Source organism: Octodon degus, unplaced genomic scaffold (assembly GCF_000260255.1).
Source record: "Octodon degus isolate 3935 unplaced genomic scaffold, OctDeg1.0 scaffold00007, whole genome shotgun sequence".
NCBI lineage: Eukaryota > Metazoa > Chordata > Mammalia > Rodentia > Octodontidae > Octodon > Octodon degus.
The window spans coordinates 9,811,901-9,818,479 of NW_004524583.1; positions in this window are offsets into that span (position 1 = coordinate 9,811,901).

The following is a 6,579-nucleotide window of genomic DNA, read 5'->3' on the forward strand; positions in this document are numbered from 1 at the left end:
AAAGAAATATTATAGGCAGTCAGACAGGGCCAGGCCCTTGAAGGAGACAAGATGGAAGACAAAGTGACTTTACAAATGGGAAGAGACAAACTCTCCCATAGGAGCCACATCTCAAGACCAAGACAAAAAGAGGAAACACAGCTACATACTTCCCTAGGGATGGGCATCAAGGATTGATATTCTAAATAGGTATCAATCACCTTGAAAGAGCCCTATTGAGTCACTAGCCCAACCCCCAACAGGAAGAAACCCTGTCCGTATTAATGCCCACTTACTACATGACTCGCTTTCCCATATGATACTGGATTTAATTAATTTTACCTGAGCAATGGTGCTTGTAATCTCATTGGTTGATCATAGTTTTGTCCCACCTCATGCCCACCTAAGTGAGTTCCCATGTCTTCTCTACCACCTTAGACCCACCTCACCACACTGTTTTATTCTATAGGAGTCCCTGGAAGAGACAGCTTCCGGAAGACAACCCCCCTCCTGTCCCTCTCTCAGACAGGAGCTTTCTTTCCCTCAATAAATATATTCTGCTCATAACCTCCATTTGTTCCTAAAATTCATTCTTTGGTTTTAGAGAATACGAACTCGTGCAGTCAGGTTCGGAGATCATTTTTCCCTATGTCACTGGGAGGTTCCCAGTATTGTTTGGAGGTCACCCACCCGAGATCAGTTTTTCTCCCTGTATCAGGAGGAGAGAGGAGAGGAAGAAAAGAGGAAGAAGGAAGGAAGGAAGGAAGGAAGGAAGGAAGGAAGGAAGGAAGGAAGGAAGGAAGGAAGTTTTGGCTGAGGAGGTAGGGTGAGGATCTGCACCCTAAATGCATTCCCCAGAGACATTGCTGTCACTGGTCCTACAGAAGACTCTTCCATTGTTCAAGGACCAAGCATGGGCATGTTGTTGGCAGCTGAGTTACATAGAAATATTACACTCTTTTTTTTTTTTTTTGCTGAACTGGGGATTGAACTCAGACCCTTGCACTTGCCAGGAAAGCGCTTATTCCACTGAGCCATCTCCCCAGCCCCACATAGAAATATTATAGACAGTCAGGCAGGGCTGGGCTCTCAAGGAGCCAGTATGGAAGACAAAATGCCTTGCAACTGTGGGAGAGACAGGGACTTCCACTGTGGGCCAGACTTCTACACAAAGAGGAAATAAATGCAGCCACATCCCTCCCTCGGGATGGGCAGCAGGGACTGATATTCTAAATAGATAGTGATCACCTTGAAAAAGCCAGGAAGAGCCACTAACCCAACCCCTACAGGAAGAGCCCCTGGTCTGTATTCACGCCCCTTGCTATGTGACTCATTTCCCCATTCGATCCTGATTTAATCAATTTTACCTGAGCAACTGTGCTTGTAATCTTCTGTGTTGGCCATAATTTTGTCCCACCGGATGCCCACCTTGCAAGTTCTTATGTTTCCCACCTTCCACCTGCCTCACCTCGTGGCTTTGCTCTATAAAATCCCTAGAAAAGGCAGGGGCTTTGGCAACCTTTTCGGGTCCCCTTCTGTCCCCCTTTGATGGAAGCTTGCTTTTTTTTTTTTTTTTTTTTTTTTTTTGCAGCTTGAACTCAGGATCCTGCACTTGCCAGGCAAGCACTTATTCTACTGAGCTATCTCCCCAGCCCTCAGATAGAAGCTTTCCTTCAATAAATACATTCTGCTCTTAAAATTTCTGTTGTTCCTAAAATTCATTCTTTAATTTTAAGAGGACATAAATTTGTCCCAGATATCTTTCAGCCTGGGAGTTTCTTCTCCCATATGAGGTGGACTCTGGAGCCAGAAATCCTGCATACAGAGCTGTGGTTCTGGGACGGGGCAGCGCAGGTGCCAGGGCTGCAAAGCCGCGCTGAGCACAGACTCAGCCCTTGAGAAGCTCCTAGTATGGACGTGATCTCCAGGCTCAGCCAGCTGATCCAGGGCCTCCTGCCTGTCCTCAACCAGGTTCTTTTGGGTTTCTGAGAACAAAACCTGCTCGGGCTAACTCAAATGAAGGGGCCTAGAAGTAGAAAACTATGTCCTAGGTCAAAGAAACCAGATGACACAAGCTCCTGTGAAAGTTCCCTGGAGCTGGACTGAGTCTGAAGGAGTCTCTGGGAAGATGCCAGGCAAGAAAAAATGCAGCTATCAGGGAGCCCTGGAAATAAACGCTTCCTGGGATGAGGCACAGGATCTGTGAGACAGGCTGGCAGCAAGGAGGCCTGGGTGGCAGTGAGTCCCTGCATGGTCACGAGCAACCTCCTCCTCAAGACACTGTTCTGCCCACCAGGAAACAGAACCTGGCTGAACCCCTGCTCTGCACTGGCTGGTTGTCATGGTACAAGTGACCCTTTCCAGCTCCGGGGCTGGCCCCCAAGGAACCTGGCAGCTTCTACTTTCATTCCCCGGGAAGCCTGCCACCATGTAAGAGATCCATCTTCCCTGAAGCCACCGTGCTGGCCATGCGGAGGCCACGCAGAAGGGTGCTGAGGTGCCAGGCCTACAAGTGAAGCTGTTTTGGCCCTTCTCGGCCCGTCCAGCAGCCCGCTGCACGCAGCGTAGTGAATGACCCCAGCGAACCCCGTAAGGAGCAAAAGAACTGTCAGCTGAGCCCTGCCCAATTTTTTTTTTTTTTTTTTTTTTTTAAGGTAGGGTCTACAGCGTGTTCAGGGTATCACTACTAGATTGGACTCATAATGATCCGCCTGTTTACAGCCTCCCAAGAGCTGGGATTACAGGTGCGTGCCACTACACCCAGTCTCAATCACCCTCTCAGCACCGTGGGGGCAGGACCGGCACAGCAGGCTTGTGATTGAACCCCTGGCCCCTGCGCCTGCTTGCAGGCACTTTAATATGCTGAGCAGCTGAGCTGGCCCTCATGGCAGGATTAACCCCGTACATGAGCTCCCCCTGCCACACTGAGATGATCCTTACTGAAAAGGAACAAAGTGTTCCTAAACCAGCGGAGAAAGTTGCACAGAACAAAAAGATATCCCAGAAGAAACTGAAGAAACAAAACTTAGAGTGCGGGAATAAATTAAGCATAAAATAAATGCAAGTAAAATGAATGTTGTTGGCTAAAAAGAAAAATAAAAGGCAAAAGAAGTGGGAGAACCTGCGCTCCATCCTTAGTACCGTATGTCTGTGTGAACACACACAAACACAAACACAGCTGGACACAGCTTGGGCTGTGTTTTTGTGTGGGTGTTTATGTTTTCCTCTAGCATGGACTGGTCTCTAACCTTCCCCCTGCCTTGGGTGTGCACAGGTGTGAGCACACATCTGTAAAGTAAGAGCCACTGAAGCAGACACATTGATTGGGATAGTGGTGGCGGATGTTAGGAAAAGTTCATAGCCAGACGTGGCAGTGTACACCTGTAATTCCAGCTCTCTGACACAGGAGGATCACATTTCAAGCCCAACCTTGCAAAATAAAATTTAAAAAGGGCTGAAGGTGATATGAAGGCCAGTGCAAAGGCTCCAGGCCTAGATAGATAGATAGAGAGATAAATAGATAGATAGATCAAACATATATCCTATCCTCTGAGAGTCCTCTAAGCCCTGCCCAGGAATGAGAGTTTAGTTCAGGAAGAACACAGGGATCTGGGAAGGCAAATGGCTCCCAACCGGCTAAGCAGGCTACAGAGGTCACAGAGACGCATGCCTGTGTCTCCTGGAACACACAGCGTGGAACCCAGAAGAGGGCCCACCAGGCCCTGCTCGATGAGGAGCTCTTCCCTCCTGCAGACGCTGCCCGCCCACTCTTAGGGCCTCTCCTGAGGTGAGGCGGCCATCACTGCCTGGGAACAAAGAGGCATGTGCCTGGGTCTGCAGGAAGCTGGCAGACAGGGTCTCTTCTGAACAAGCCATAGGGGCCAGGGAGATGGTTCAGTGGAATAAGTGATTCCCTGGCAAGCACAAGGCCTGAGCTCAATCCCTGGTTCCGCAAAAAAATAAAAATAAAAAAACAAGCCCAGGCCCAAAAGGACTGGCTTTCCTCGAGAAGAGATGGCTACTGGCAGTGGCTTCTGTGGCTAACCAGGTGATGGTGACCACTCCCAGGTCTCTACAGTTTCCTTTGCAGTACTGGGACCCTGCGCTTGCCAGCTGTCACTGCATTCTGACAGAACGAATGTCTGATGAACAAATGCTCGGGCAGATATGAGTGGTGTCTGAGCTTGAACCCACAGCTGCTTGGCTCCAGAATCATGTGGCTCCAAAACATCATCTACCTGCGGGGGGGGGAGGGAGGGGGGCCTGCGCTTCCCGCCAGCAGGGGGCGCACACACATTGCGTTCCATGAGCCACTCAGCAACCTTCCCGAGAACTCCCACCCAACTCTCTTCTAGATTGGCCTGAGACATGAAAGGAATCCTAGTTGGACCAGCCTGTTTAATGTCCCAAGGCTTCAAATTGTGCAGCTCTTCCCATCAGGCAGCTCTCTGTGACGTGTGGGACCAAGTATCTATTGAGCTGGCTGACACCAGGCACTTGACCCCCACTGTCTCCTCATGCAAGATTCTGGTAATGACTTTCTAAGGGAAACTACTGTAGTGCTATTTTTACCCATTTTTCAGGTGAGACTATTTCGGCCTGGAACTGTTTTGAGACTTGTCACTCCTGCCTGCCTTTCTTCTCCTAGGAGGTGGACCTGGGCAGCTGTCCTGGCTGAGGCCTAGACTTCCTTCAGGGCTGGGATGGGAACAACCTTTTTCAGAAGAAGAGCGGCTCCTGCCTAATTCCACCTGGTGCCTGGTCTCAGTGCCCCATGATGTGGACAGGCAGTCTGAACAGGCCTGTTGGCTTTGCTGTGCGCAGGGGCTCCTGAGGACACTTCTTCCATGTGTTGTTCCAGCCTCCTGGCACACACGGGGCGTGCCCAAGCTGGTGAGTGCCAACAGTCAGCTCTCAGGAGGGAGGGAAGGCCTCGAAGCACACAGTAGGACCAGCTGGTCCACCTTTCCTTCATTTTACACACAAGGAACCAGGCGGGAGAGGGAAGGCCACCTGCATAAGGTCATTCAGCTTCAATAACAGAGCCAGGGCTGGAAGGGCAGTCTAGGGCCGGGGAGATAGCTCAGCAGCATAAGTGCCTGGCGAATCCTGCCCAGGCTGCTCCAGAGCCACCAGCCTCTCCTTTCCCCTCCCTCACCTGCCACCCCACCTCCCCCATCAGAGCCACCCAGGCACTTCCATCTCATTCCTTTACATTGCCTTATATGTTGCCTTTGAACCAAGTGCCTACCGGGAGAGCAGGGTGGTGGAGAGGGCCTGGGCCCAGGTGCGCAGACAGCTGAATTTACACTTGGGCGGAGTCGTTAACTTTCAGTGCAACTCCAGGAGGTTGTTACACTGTGCTGGGCCCCAGATTCTCCGCTAGTCTGGACCAGGGCTTTTCAAGCACTGTCCATGAGCACAGTATCCAGGCAGACTGGACAGGACACTGACTATGCTCCAGTTCGATGGCAGCAGTCATGGGTTATTTTCTTTCTTCTTAAATACTTGGATTTCGGGTTTAGGGGGAGCAGAAAGACAGTCCTGGAACCGGGTACTGAACTCAGGCCCTTGCTCTTGCACTTGCCAGGCAAGCGCTTATTCTACTGAGCTATCTCCCCAGCCCCAAGAACTTTAAACATTAATTTTTAGGTCTCCCCTACCTTGATCTTTATGTTGTCTTGTCCTTCCAGCAACTAAGAGGAATGTGGCATCTGGCACAAAGGAGAACCAATAAATGGTAGGCAGAATTGGGCACTGGTGGCTCAGAGCAGGGTACCGCAGGCCTTGGCTGGGCTGGGCAGGGGAGGAAAAGCACCCTGGAAGATGGCATTAGGAGCAGCTGCCTCTGACCCTCAACTCCAGGCCCGTCCTGGGCTGCAAGAGTAAGCAGCTGCCCCTCCCTCCTTCTCCACATCTCGGTGTGTGTGCTAGAGTGTCCTTGCAAACCGAGCCTGTGCCAGGGCTGCCCACAGGGCGAACACTAGGGAGGCCCAGTGTTCCTGGAATGAGTTCCAGAGAGCAATGAGACCATCGTGGAGTGGAAATCTGTGGCCTGGTCAGCTGGCCAAGAGCCAGGCGGGCTGCTCGGCTCAGGGCCCCCTGAGACAGGCCTCCCAGTGCAGAGGGCTGCAGGCCTGTCCTGCACCCTGGCCCAGTATGGATTTCTGTGCGTTTGTCAAGTCACAGCCCCATGCATGGGATGTTAGTTCTGCTTCCAAGTCCCGGCTCCTCCCAGAGATACAAATCACACTGTAGCCTCCATGCTGCAGCGGGCCTTCCAGGCCCGGGTAGTCAGAGAGCACCCTGACTGCACAAGTGTGGCCACCCAAAATTAGAAAGGCCTGTGTGGCTCTGGCCAGGGTAAGGAGCGGCAGAGGTAGAAAGGAGGACCATTGTTCCAGCCCCAAGAAGACCCATAGGGACGCGCGCTAACATGATGTTTGAATTTCAATGTGTCATCTTCGCTCCATTCAGCACGCATCCGCTTCTGAATGCTGCCATCTGCCTGCCCTGGGCTTTGGTCCTACACGGTCACCCACAAAAGCACCTGAGACATCACAGTGGGACTTTTTAGTCCTTAAGAATGCCTTAGGGGGG